The sequence below is a fragment of the Chiroxiphia lanceolata genome, chromosome 5 (genome assembly GCF_009829145.1).
Source record: "Chiroxiphia lanceolata isolate bChiLan1 chromosome 5, bChiLan1.pri, whole genome shotgun sequence".
NCBI lineage: Eukaryota > Metazoa > Chordata > Aves > Passeriformes > Pipridae > Chiroxiphia > Chiroxiphia lanceolata.
Window position 1 is genome coordinate 54,599,346 of NC_045641.1, and position 13,631 is coordinate 54,612,976.

Consider the following 13,631-nt stretch of genomic DNA (forward strand, 5'->3'; position numbering starts at 1 on the left):
TTTTTTTAAAAACACAGTTATATTGACTTCAGTGGAACTTTTCCACTCTTCAACAACCAGATCTGCCTAATGATATATTTGACCTAAATGAAACTGAAGAACACTTTCTCTCACAGTAATGATAAGCCTAAGGAAGATCACTGCAGGATGTCCTCATCAGATATTAGGAAGCAGAAATTTCAAAAAGGTTTACAGCAATACTTGAGGTCATGAAATTAAACTGTGCTTTCATTACCAGCTGCAGAGTTTTAGGCTCGGACCTGCTGCTAAAAATCTATAGACAGGGCAAGGGAAAAATCAGCCAGTATTTCCATCCTTCTCTGTAATTTGAAACCACTGAGACATATCTCAGGGTATAAATCACACAGCTCTATAAATAAAATAAATTATGATTTTTGTACTCTTTGGAAGAAAGCTGACACCAAATTCATGTAGCCAATCTAAGAAAAAATAAGCCTGGCCCATGGCCCAAGCACATAAGAAGCTCCCCCTTGTTCTCAGGGAGGAAGCTTCACCACCACCATTAGTTTGCCATTCCCTTGGGGACTTATGGCTACAAGTAGTCTACAATACACTAAATGTCTGTCTGTACATAGCACCTTCAGGTAATGAGGTAAACGTTTATTAACAGAAAGTGCTACCAGCAAAATTACTGCACATCCCCATGAAAGGGAGAGCTCCTCTTCTCAGGTAAGTAAATGGTGAAACTTCCCAGTAAGTCCCAGTCAAACCACATGGATACCTAGGACTGTTTCTCTATGCTACTTGCAGTGTCCCACTTTTTAAACGCTCGCTGTCACTTGCGTGAACTGAAGTATGACCTCTCTCTGGCACAATCTTTTTTAAAGAAAACCTGCTACATACATATTTAAAAGCAAGTAACCTGCTACCAGAAAATACTTAGTTTTGTATAAACCAATTATTCTCTGTGGCAAAAAGATCAGATAAACACAGTTTTGAAAGTGTGTGGTTATAAGATGATTAAACGTATCATCTGGGCTCTTTTATAACAAATTAAAAGATAAAACTGAACCATTCTTTCATTTCATATCAAGAAAGAAATCTTCCAACAAAAAACTGTCACTTAAAATCTCTTCATGAACATTCTAATCAGTTTCAAAGTGGGAGACAAAAGTCCACTATAAAGTACATTAAGCAATTTATTGCTTCCTATTCTGTATCCACCCCACCCCCCAATAATATATAGCAAAGAAAGTAGGAAAACATCTCGGAGTCCACCAATACAAAACCAGCAAAAGCTTTGTCTGCCAAAGACATCAGGATCCTTGGGGGTGCCTATAAACCACGATGTCAGGAGCCAGAGCTGCAGTTCCTGTAAGTCTGTGTGTCCCGTACATGACAAGAGCATGACTGTTCGATGAGTTCACAAAAAATATGAATGAGCACATGCAGACCTATTTCTCAAAATTCTTGCAAAATTGGAAGTTCCACTTCTTACCTAGTTTCTAAGCAAATACATTCATATATTTTTGCATGTGCCTGCCAGTTCCTCCACTATCCCCCAGCAACCTTCCAGCTGAAGGGTAGCTTTCCACCAGTTCTGGTCAAGGACTACAGCACAAGGGATGGTCACTGACAACTGCAAGTGTTATGGAAACCAGAGATTTAGGAGAGGTTATATCATTTTGCCCCATGGAAGGGAAGACTGGTAGCAAGCTGAACTTTTGTCACACATTGGAGAAGCAACACAGGAGTGTGTTGAATGATGCAAAGAAACAGCACTCATCAACCCAACCCAAACATGAAACCATCCTCCACCCCTGAGTTTTGGCCACAACTGAATAAAGGGTGGAGTCTACTCACTGTCTCAGTAGTCCATCCTGCCTCATGGCTTGCTCAGCCTTCCCTCGGGGCCTTCTCCCCACACCATGTCTGGGTACCACAGAAGGGGCCACCACTTGCCTTTCTCAGTGAGATCAAACCCTTCCCAGAGTGCACAGTGCTCAGGCAAGCACCACCAGCCTCTCAGACAAATTCAGTGATGTTGGAAAGATGACAGACCTCCAACCAAGATCTCAGTCCAGGTTAACCACAATCCCATCGGGAGAGACACGGGAGCAAAGCCTTGAAGTCCACAGCCCCTCCATGGCACTTCTCCCCCACCTCAGTCCCCACTGTCATCAGAGAGGCACAAAACACAGGTCTAAGAAAGCAAAGCACCAGCCTATGATGCACTAGCCATTACATGATGAACAAGGAAACTCACTCCCATCATTTTCAATGATGAGACCCACAGAGTGGGGATGATCTCCTTGGACGGAGGAAGTTAAGCTCAAATGCCCTGCATCCACTTTTAACAGAAACTGTTTGCAGCACTTAACTGCAAGAAAGCCACAATTAATTGTGCTACAGTATCAGTGAACACACTGGTTACATCATTAGAGCCCATTATTTTCCCTCCAAGACATTACATTACTACATTATTGATGCAACAATCCAGTGTAATGAAGTGGTGCCTTGCATTCTTCTTTCTGCTTTACACCAAGTTCACAGCACTATAGCCCTGATGCCAAATTCAGTGGCTTTGTTGTTTGTTTGGTTGTTTGGGTTTTTTTCCCAGTAGGTCAAAAATTCCAGTTAACCTAAAAAACAGTTGCACAAAAAGTTAAAACACCTGTCCCTAATCACATGCAAAGGCGTGGGTTTCTATTTGATACAACTTAAAATTACAGCTATTTCTAAATATTCAACTTCAACTGTGAATATTTTTACTTCATCTGGACAGACTATTTTCAGAAAGGCATTCGAGAGAGATTATGCCAGAAAGTAGTAAATTAGCAAGCAAGCAGCTTACATAAATACTGAACTTCTTTGAAGTTAAGGGGAAAGAAAAGGAGCTGTATCCAGAAGGTCACCACTCCTAACGAAGAGAGCACATATGAAACCCAGGGAAGGAAGATTTGCCCATGCCAAAATTGCAAACGAAATCCTAGAGAAGTTATAATGAAAGAAGCTCAGAACAGTGAGCTCTTACTCATCCACAGGACTACTGAAAGGAATAAAGTTTATTTGTGGGATACTGCACGAAGTAGCCTCAGTTTATAGAGTGCCCATCAGCAGCAAATGGCTCTGAAGCACAGAGGCCAGAAACATCCACCACATCTTCCAGAATGCCTGGGAAAGCTGTCCAAGCAAAGCTTTGGCTAAAACATGAACCAGTACTTCCTCTGCAATTATTAAGATGGAGTATTAATATTATCTTTAGAAACAGTCTCCATGTGCATAATCCCAGCACGTTGTTTCCCAATCACTCCACGCAGTATACAGCTCCACAAACCCCCAATACATGTTGTGAAAAGAAGAGTTACTTTATATTTACTCCTTCAGTGTTGCATCCTGGCTCTCTGCAAAAAATTCAGTAGCTGCTCAGTTTCCACTTTGCCACTCACTCCCTTGCATGGTGCAATCATAGCTTCCCCCTGGGTGCCTTCTTTCTGGGCCGAATAACACCACTCCAGTTGACTATCAACATAGAGAAACGGTCCCCTTGGGGCCCCCCAAATTTCATTATCTTTTCCACTATTTGTTCTGTTCTTTCTGGAAATCAGGCTACTAAAACTGAACAAATTACTCCAGGCTCAGAGGATGCAGGGAACTGTTCTCATTTTTCCTTATGCTGTGGCCAACATTCATGTGTTTAAATATCAACAACTATTTCAGCGTGTATGCAATGCCAGCAGCACTACAAATCTTCACAGGTACAAAGATCAGAACTCATCCCAGTGATGGTTCTCAAGTCACAGTCAAGGGATGGAGCAAACTAATAAGTCCTCATTTTCCTAACCCCTCTTCCCTCTAAATGCTGTTCTTGCTCCCAAAAAGGATGTTTTCTCCAGAGGCACATCCAACTCAGACTCTATCACACCACAAAATGTGTGAATCCCAACCCTAAAGACCCCCGTGTGCCCACACCACCTTCTCACTCCAGACAGGAATATCTTGCCAGCACTGTCAGAAGCATGCAACGTGGATTGTGCAAGCAATCAATGGTACAGGTCTAAATCTGCTCAGCAGCCAGTTTTGTAGCCAGTTTCACAGTTTGGGTGTGTTTGCACTGTTTGCAGGAGGAGCAGCTATTAAGCAGACAGCAGCACTCCAGGCAAACTCCAGGGAGTCCCAAAGCATAGCCCTAGGCTGGGCAAATCAGAGCTGTCTAATCTCAAGGTGACAAAGGCAGGGGTAAGGGTTACAGGATGACATCCAAAACAAAACCTTGCCTTGGCTGTGCCTTCTCCCTCCAAATGAAAGAAGTCATCTGCAATAGTGGCTGACGCCTTACCGTCCAAGGCCAGCCCAAAACCTTAGAAAACACTTTGTGACTCACCAGCTCCTGCCTCACACCTCATGAAGTCTGTAATTAGAACCTCACCAGCCCTGATAAGGCAGTGTTCTTCCATCCATCTGATAACTTCGAGTCTCTCCACAACCTCAAGCTCCATCTCATGCCTTTCTCTCCCCATGACATCCTGGTCAGCAGAGAGGAGGCAGAGTCAGCAGACATCAGCATCCCCATCTGCTCTGGTGGTTTGAGAGCTCTCATCACCACAGGTCTCCTTATAAAACCTGCCAATTATCCCACGCATATGCAGTTTCTATGGGCTGAAGAGAGGTGACAGCCCATATCCTTCCTGAAGATCAATTAGACTATCTGTACGCTTAAGGGAGAATAAGCTTTGGCTAAGGTATTTTTCTCTTGTATTTAATCTTGCTTTAGAAGCATTCAGCCACCACATTTTAACTGCTGATGCATGTCAGACAGACAGCGTCACCGACTTACTTATCTTGGCTCCCAGCTTTCTGCTGCGAGAACATTGCTACCTAAGTTTGGCATCCTCTACATTATACAGGTGTTTATCTCATTCCTACATTTAAACCTGTAAAACATTTGAAACTACTCCTCCTTGTCTTACCCATCGTTTACCAAACATGCTCTTTAAGATGGAAGCAAGGCGTCGTATGCATTCACGCAGGCAGGAACTTTTCATTAAAAATAGTCTGCACGTTACTGGTGTCTGCCCCTGTACTCTCTCAGTTTGCAAAACTGTTTTCACTCTCCAAAAACATTTGATGCATAAGTCAATCCTTTTGTGAGCACATTGTATAATGAAGACCTAGTTAACAGGTAAAGCACAACAGCAAAGCAACAGCAGGTCCTAACTACTGAGGGACAGCTATGTTTGGGATTGGGTTTTTTTCCGTGCATATTTTGAAACTCCTCCTGCTTCTTACTGAGAGCATGTCAGATAATTAAACTGAACATCTTATTTTTAAAATCTAATTTACTTTTGAAATCCTACACTGTTGGACTATTTTTAGGATTTTTCTTATGTGGGCCAGCGGAAATAGGCTAGCCAGGTAGCACAGGGCCTCACAGGCTGCGCTGAGCAGTCTTTAAAGCTGAACACCATTAATCAGTAAAACAATGGGAAAAAAATCCTCTCAAATTAGGAATAACTATCTGCACTGAAGTACTGATACTCATCTTCAATTTTGGAAGAGCTTATCTTAAGCAAAACTAAATCTGGGCCTACAGCTTTGACTCAGAAGTTTCTTTAATTTGTTACCAAATGCAAGAGCTTATCCTGGTGTTTGACAGGTTGTCCTTACCACCAAAGTCAGCGGGAATGTTGCCCAAGCAAGGACTACAGGAATGAGTTTGCCAGTACCTTTGGAACACCTTGTATCATACATTGCTCTGCACAAAATGTACACTAGAGAAATAACAGAAGTAGGACAAAGATACTTTTTCTGAAGTATTGAGTTTTATGATCCTTATTTTATAAGAATCAAGGGAAACAGCAGCATCAGAAATAGCTGCACCTAGACCCTAGCAGTGGTCTTTCCATACTGCAACCCAGAGTAAAATAATCTACTATCCAGACTTACAGTGAATGATTGATTCAGTCAAGCTAATTTCTGTGATATGCTGGCATGCAAAGAAATGCCCCTGAATTACAGAAAATAAATCTTCTTAGCATTCTCCACAAAAAAAGCATCTCAGTAGGTACCCAAAATGACTCCAACCTCTGAAATCTCTCATTTCTGCTGGCAGCACTTCCCACTGAAGGGCTGGGGGTCCAGCATCGGTTCCCAGGCATCTGGTCCACCTGCCTGGCAGCAGCTTGCCTTGCTGCCAGCCACTTTCACTGCTTACAGGTGACAGAGAAGTGAAGATGCTTCATCTGGGGTGAAGGACCTGCAGTGTGAGGAGTGCATATGGCCCACAGCCCCACGATCTCTATTTTTTCAAACCCCTGCCAGGTAACATCCCAGAGAGGGGATTGCAAGACTTGCTCAGCTCTTTGCAAGAAAAAGCACTCCTTGTTCACAGCCAAACACAATACATAAAAGCAAAGGCACTACAGCCCAACAGTGTTTATCCAAAGCTACCACAGGGCCAGAGAAACTGCAAAACACTGCGGGATGCAAAGTTTCCTTCAATAATTTGACCAACTCGAAAATGCAAATGCATTCACCATACCTCTGCTGCAACCCTGGTCCTGTTCACTTCCCCCACCTGGGAGCAATATTTCACAGCAGTGAAATTTAAAAACAGGGTGGTTTTATTAATTTTAAAGCCTCGGACTCTTGCAGGCCCAGGTGCTACTCCACAGCACTCGAGGACAGAAATTGCATCCTTGAAGAGGCCTCTTCTCTAATCTTTGGGGGTTCCTGTTCTTCTGCTCACTCACCAGTCTGTCCCAAGACCTTTATGGCTGCGTGAAGTCCATGTGCTATTCACATGAGCAAGTTCTATCCACGTAAGAGCTCTGGAAAAGCCACGTAAGGCTGTGAATTTGCTGACCCAGAGGTATTACCAGTCCCTCACAGCTCAGCTGCAACGCCTCCGTGTGCTCCTATCTCCTGGCGAGCATCCCGGCCTCCCACACATCCTGCAGCACTGATCCCTCCCTGTACTTTCACTTTCAGCTGCCTTACCACACCAGAGAAATTTATACCTGTCTCCTGTGCTTCCATGTATCTTTTCAAGGATCAACATCCATCCCTGCCTAAAGCACAACAGTCAGAAGAACCCAGTCCCCAAGTATGACACCAACGAAGTCCCCACCAGGCAGACCTGTCAGACTCACCGACAAGTCAGCCACACACCACCAACACATGTGGATTTACACCAGGTTTAACACAGTGCTTTTAAATGGCCTTGAATCAACTGGGGTGAACAAGTCCTTCCTCCCTTATCCACCTCTGCCAGCTTCATTCATATCAGGGGAACGATCACCCATCCTGAGGTCTGTTGGTACATGGGGTCTAATTTTCTTCCTGTTCCTTATTACCAATTCAGTATTGTTTAAATCGAGTCAAAGCCAATTTCTTTTCCTTATCAGTGATGAGCCAAGATAATCACCGTGGGAAACTTCAGATGTCCTGAGCACCATTTCAGCTGGTCCATGTAGTTAACTGCAGGATGCCAACAGCCCTCTTACCATATTATAAAACCTCCTGGGTTGTTTCCAGGAATGATTACACCAAAAAATGGTACTGCTTACTATGAATTCAGCCTAGAAATCAAGGAAGAGAATAAAATACCATCAAGATAACAGGCACCTCTTCAACAGAGCCCAAGAAATGGTCATGTCCTGTAAGCCATGCTGTACAACTTTTTCCTCAACCACAAACTGCCATGGTAAGGATCAAAAGGATGAGTTGAGCATATCAGGTTAAATTAATTAAAATAATTGAGACAAGCCTCAGTAAGGTGTCAGCACAAGTGCCTGTGCCCCATCTAAGCTGCTGAACTGATCCACATCAAAGATGGTTCCTTGTTCTTCAGCTGCTCCCAGAAACATGCCCCTTACTCCTGCTGTCAGAATGAGCTGACAGCTGCCTTCTCACTGACTCATTTCACCTGACCAACAGCCTCCTCTCTTCTGCTTCTAAAGGGGAGAGATGCAGCCTCCTGGCCTAATCTGATGGCCAAGAGTGACTGGCCATCAGATTGTATCTCCTCACAGCCCACAACAGCAGGATTGCTATATTACCTTCTGAGAAAAATGGGAAGCTTACGTGCTGCCAGACAAATGTGGTCACTGATATAAACTCTTTGTTGCAGGAAATCCCTGAAAGTGAAGATGGACCAAGAGCCCCATGTGAGGCTTTGGCAGGCATAGTCCTTTATAGTGTCCGTGGTCTTTTTCAGGCTGCCCAGTTGAACACCTCTGGAGAGGTAACCAAAGGTTAAGCTGGCCACACAAGCCCTGGGGTCATTTTGACTTCATCTGTACATCTTTTAAAACCTTTGAAATACTTACCAGATGAATAACAATTACAATTACTGATTTATATGGGGATGGTGCAATATGTTTTCAGTCAGGAAGTAGACAAGGACAAGAGCAAAAAAAAGAAAGCAATCCCTACCTCTTCCTTATGCCTTGCTGAAGCATCCTATGCTCTGGACAAAAGAAAACATCCTGCAGACACAACCATGAGTGGGAGTGCTGGGATGGAGGGATGGGCGGGACAGCACCGCTGCTGAGGGTGGACAAGACAGTCCCCCCGGGAGACAGAGAAAGGCAGCAGGAAAACACTGAAACTAGAATGAGACTGGGAAAGTGAACAGGCACTGATGCACACAATGAAGATCATACAACAGGTTTGGGAGATGAGAGCATTGGAAAAAATCAGCTACAGGAAACAGCTCCCTCCTCCTCTGGTGTCATCTAATCAAGCAGGGCTATCTCCTTTCACACCTTAATAGGGGAAAGCTGAGAGGAAGACCATAAAGTTTTTCTTCCAACTTCTGAGCTAGGAGAACCCAGTCCCTAGAACCAGAACCAGAACAAGGAAGAAAAGGTTCAGGCAGTAGATGTCCCCAGCCACTGCATTACTGGGTATTTACTCTGGACAACATCAAAGATTAATGACTGATAACCATCTGCTTGGTATGTCATGCACTGCAGAAACACCAACACACTAAGTATAGTGTCTTCTTCATTTATATTAACTTTGAGCAGTGACAGAAGAAAGAGCATTTGCAGTAGCATTAGGAAAAGGACCAAAGTTGTCCCTTATGCTCACCTTTGCCTTTTGTCATCAGGCTCACAGGACAGCTGAAAGACTACATGAAGCCTGTCAGCATTCAGCAAAGAAGCCAGGAACCCAATATACTGCTAAAATTACACTATTATTCTCCTAACACGCTCCTTATACACACAGTCACATTTCCCAACCATTATTCCAAAACCTCATTTACATCAGAAACTAAGCAATGTGTAGCTGCAGCCCAAAAACTCCCTGGCGTGGCCAAGGCTATAAATGCTATTAAGGTACTTTCCAACATGACAAAGAGAATAATCATATTGCAAACATCAGCTTTATGATTATTCTGGGTGCTTCTAGTATAACCATTTCTGGGATTTTTATTTTTTTTTTATGTTATACTCATAACTGAAACAATTATATGAATCAAAACATCCAGAGGGAAACAAACATTCATCAGCCAGTCAGTCAAACCTCAACCTCCCACTGGGTCTCTATTTCCCCATCCCAACACTGCTCCTTCTCAAGGTGTCCTCTCAAGGCAACGGAGGTCTTCAACGAGCTGATTATCCTTCTGTCCCGCTTCTGCCAACACCAGCTGTTCAAGCAACTCACCCCATTACAGAGAAGGAACACAGTTTTCCCACTGCCATCCCAGCTCACCAGCATCAGCAGTCACAAATCACAAACAAGGCACAACCTTCTACAGTTTGGAGCAGGGAGGGAGCAAATTCTCAACCTGTTCAGAGAGGTTGTGGAAGTTTGCTTGGGAGGTTAACAGATAAGAGAATCAAGTAAAAAATACACATTGTTTGTTGCACCACCACTTATGTCAACCTCTTGGCAAGGGATTCAAGTGCCCTGGAACAGATGGGAAAAATGTTAACAGCAAAGACCTCCAAGTATAACATACTGGCACATATAAGAAACTTTAACTGTATTCTTTTTTTATTTTCTTACCAGCAAAAAATATGATCGCAATATAATGGGGGGGGAAGGATATTCTTGAAATCACAGTTTAAACAAAGCCCAAGAAGAAGGCATAAAATTCCATTTCATGCACAAATATTCCTCTATCATCATCGCTGAAATAAGTTTTAGATTGATTTTTACATTGCCCCTAAAGCCACAATGGCATCCTGAATGGTACAATTACAACAGAAAGCAGAGAAGTAACAGGTAACAGTATGCTCTCCAGTAAAAGAAGGGTATGGTCTCTATATACACACACATACGTATACATATGTATCAAAACTTAAAAGCATTTACTGATTTGGTTAAGCTGTGCTAAGATATTAGTATTGCTCATTTGCTCAGAGTCCCTGAAATTTGCCTGGATTAGAAGAGGTTGAGGTTAAACTGAGGTTAGCTGACACGTGTCAACCGAGCCAGATCTAATCCTGGGTTTCTTACTAGTTGTTTTGTCTTCTTCTCTAAATAATATTAAGAAGGGGAAGAAACCACAGTGACACAGTTGGGTTCCAAATAACTATTTTTAGAAACTGTACACAAACAGACAAGGCAGAGTTGTGCATGCTGGCTGCTACACAGAAAATTCCTCTCCGTGATCCCCACCTCCCTGTCTGTGCCCCTCCAGACCTCTGCCCTTCCCACCATGAGTCCTGCCACATAAGATAAGGAGACTCCTAAGACTGAAACAGGAAAACCCCATTTTCTTAACTCTAAGTGTTGTCTAATCCATTCCTCCTCCTGGTAAAAAGGACCTTCATAATACAGTGTAGGTGACTTTGTGCTACTTGGACTTGCCATTTCCTGTTAAAACAACATAGATGGACTTACTCCTGTGATTGGCACTGAATCCAAGACCTGTGGAAACTCCCCATTCATTTCAAAGCAATTCTTAGATCTGGCTAAGAGTTTGATGAGCAATAAAGAAACTAAAATAATATTGCTTAAACCACAGAGGTGCCAGCTTTTACTGCCTTTCATTGAGCACATAGTATTTTGCTCCCACTGTTCCAAGGGAAATAACACTCTGTGCAACTGTTATAGGATGTAAAACGTGTACCGTGCTGTTCAGACAGAGCTCGTAATTGAAACATTTAAGTGTCAGTGAAATCCCAAACGTGAAGTTTTTAATTTTCATTCAACCATGATGTTAAAATCTGGGGGGGGGGGGGGGGGGAGTGGAGTGTAAATTAGTACCTCAGAGTGCTTTTAAGGTCTATTCTTTAAGATATAATAATCGGAAAGATAAGCTCAGTCAATATGCCAGCAGCTGATGGCATACCGCAGCGGACTGCTGCCACAGCACTGCCTGCTTCTCCTTTGTCACCCCTATTCCTTGTCCCACACAAGAGGTTATCAAGAGGCGTATCAAGGAGATGTGTCCTGCTGCCTGCAACACATGAAGAAGTGCCACTACCTTCATCCACAGGCTTTCAAGCCTGCAAGAGGAATGAGCAGGCTCCTGTCGGAGAGCAGGGCTCCCGTTGAGGCAGTTGTACAAGTTCGGGCCAGATGTACCCAAAAGAAGACCCACAGGCTCAAGGGCTCATGGAAAGAACCAGCTCAGACATCTTTATCTGAAGGAGCATGACCATCATTTACAGGAAGGAGAAGGTTATCTTGCAATACTGTTCTTATTCAGCAGCTTCCCAGATGACCGAGTATGACATCAGGCTAAAAAACCTCACCCGAAACCACTAAACGCTCTCCACAACTTACAAGGAAGCCCTGAAAGGCTGGTTTGTGTCTTGCAGATTCTCAGACCATCTTCCCCAACACTCGTGTTCACAGACTGTATTAAAGCAATCTTGAACTACATCACGCGCAAACTCATGTTCCTCACATACTTGCATCCCATGATCTTCACGGGTTGCCTGTTTCACTGTCTGGGTGGACTTTAAGGTGCTGGATTTAGCCTGGAAAATTATTAAAGGTTTGACGTTTGCCTCCCAGAGAAACAGCACCTCTCCCCCCAGAAACCTGCCTGCAGACAAGGTACTGCTAGGGAATCTGCTTTTGCACTGCTTTCCATCCCCCACTTTCGCTCAATTCATACCAGCCATGGTACCTCCAGAAAGGACCCACCATCACTTCTCGTTCATACCTGATGGACCAAACACACTGATTTCAGTGCTTGTGTGTTCACGTGCCACCCAGCTGGGCAATGACATCCCCATTTACTGAACCTCCAGAGTACAAGACCTGTCTCTTCTCCTGAAGTAGATAGATGTGAGACGTCTGTTACCTATTAAGTTGCGTTATCATGGTGTTTCAAGTACTGAGTACAGAGGAAGGATGAGCTTGTGATTAAGCCACTATACTGAGATGTAGCTTCCAGCAGTCCAAGCCTCCTACCACAGACTGCCCCAATAGTTTCAAGCAGGTCAAATAATCTCTCACATCAGACTTGCCCACCTTTTTTAAGTGCCTGAGAAGGAAACGTTTGCAACTAACCAGGGAGCACTCGAGACATCAAAATGGTGAGGACTATATAAACAGATATATATCTCACTGGCAAAGAAACAGGCTGGTGTGTTTGAAGGTTTCTAATGGCTGGTTTAGTTGCCATGAAAGTACTTAAGAGCATGCAACACGCCCTTGGATTAAATCTAAATAAACATAAACAGCAGTAAAAAATGGCCTGGCTCTTGCTTGCACCTGTAACTCTAAATATATTTAACAGGATGCCAAACTTCATTGTATAAGATGATAAAAAGCAAAACAAAATTACAGTCATTTGCATGAGAAGAGGGAGACACAGGGAGAGAGGCAAAACAAAATGGACAACTTGCTAGAGTCTGATTCAAAAATTTTAAAAAATGCTATTTGCTCGAGTCAGGACTAAGCTACCAAGGAGATTCATGGCAGGTAAAGCTACAACAAAATGGAGATGAAAACTGTGTATTGAGCCCCTAGAAGTGAGATAAATGAGGGTCAGAATGAAGTTCATTTAAATCCACTGAGCTGATACAGAGGGAGTTAGAGAGAGCCGCAAAACAAAATGAAAGGCTCAGTAGGAGCCTGCACAGCCAGTGCTGCAATGTCAGAAACGCAACACAGTGCCATCTGAAACCTACAGGCACAGTAGCAGGACTCAAGGAAAAAAACAACGGTGGCACTCCTTGGGAAGCCATGCCTGCCTGCGACAGCGCTGGAATAACACACGAGGGTCCCACAACACAAGCCCCTGATTGCGGATGCGTTTGGAGGGGAGGTTCAGGGAAGCCTCTGGGGAGGACATCCACTGCTGGGGTAAAACCACCAGAGGAGTATAACAAAACCACGTCTATTTACACCAGGGAGAAGAATCTGCCCTTTTCTTTCACTCCCACTTGGCATCCTCCTTTGGGTCTCTTATGGCATAGAAGGTGTCTTAAGACAATAGATAATTAGCTGTAATGCATCCTCTGTGGCTATAACAACTTAACAAGGCTTATCTGTAGACCTGATCTAGGTTTCCAGTTATCCTTGTTCTCCCAGTTTCCTTCCTCTCCCCTTCTCCAGTATTTGCATCTCAGCTTGACAGGTATTTTGAATTTAAGCTTAATAAAAGTGTTTGCATGTGCCTCTGTACGCTTATGAGAAGGTAAGAAAAAAACCACCCGATTTTAACTCTGCCTCCCCGAGACTCGGCTCGTTCCATT

General features: G+C 43.6%; 1 protein-coding gene across 5 annotated transcripts in view; it reads right to left on the reverse strand.

The window, feature by feature from the left end:
* The window catches only part of BTBD11 (BTB domain containing 11), a 184,685-nt gene that overhangs the window by 169,223 nt on the left and 1,831 nt on the right, over positions 1-13,631 (reverse strand). The window lies entirely within an intron of this gene.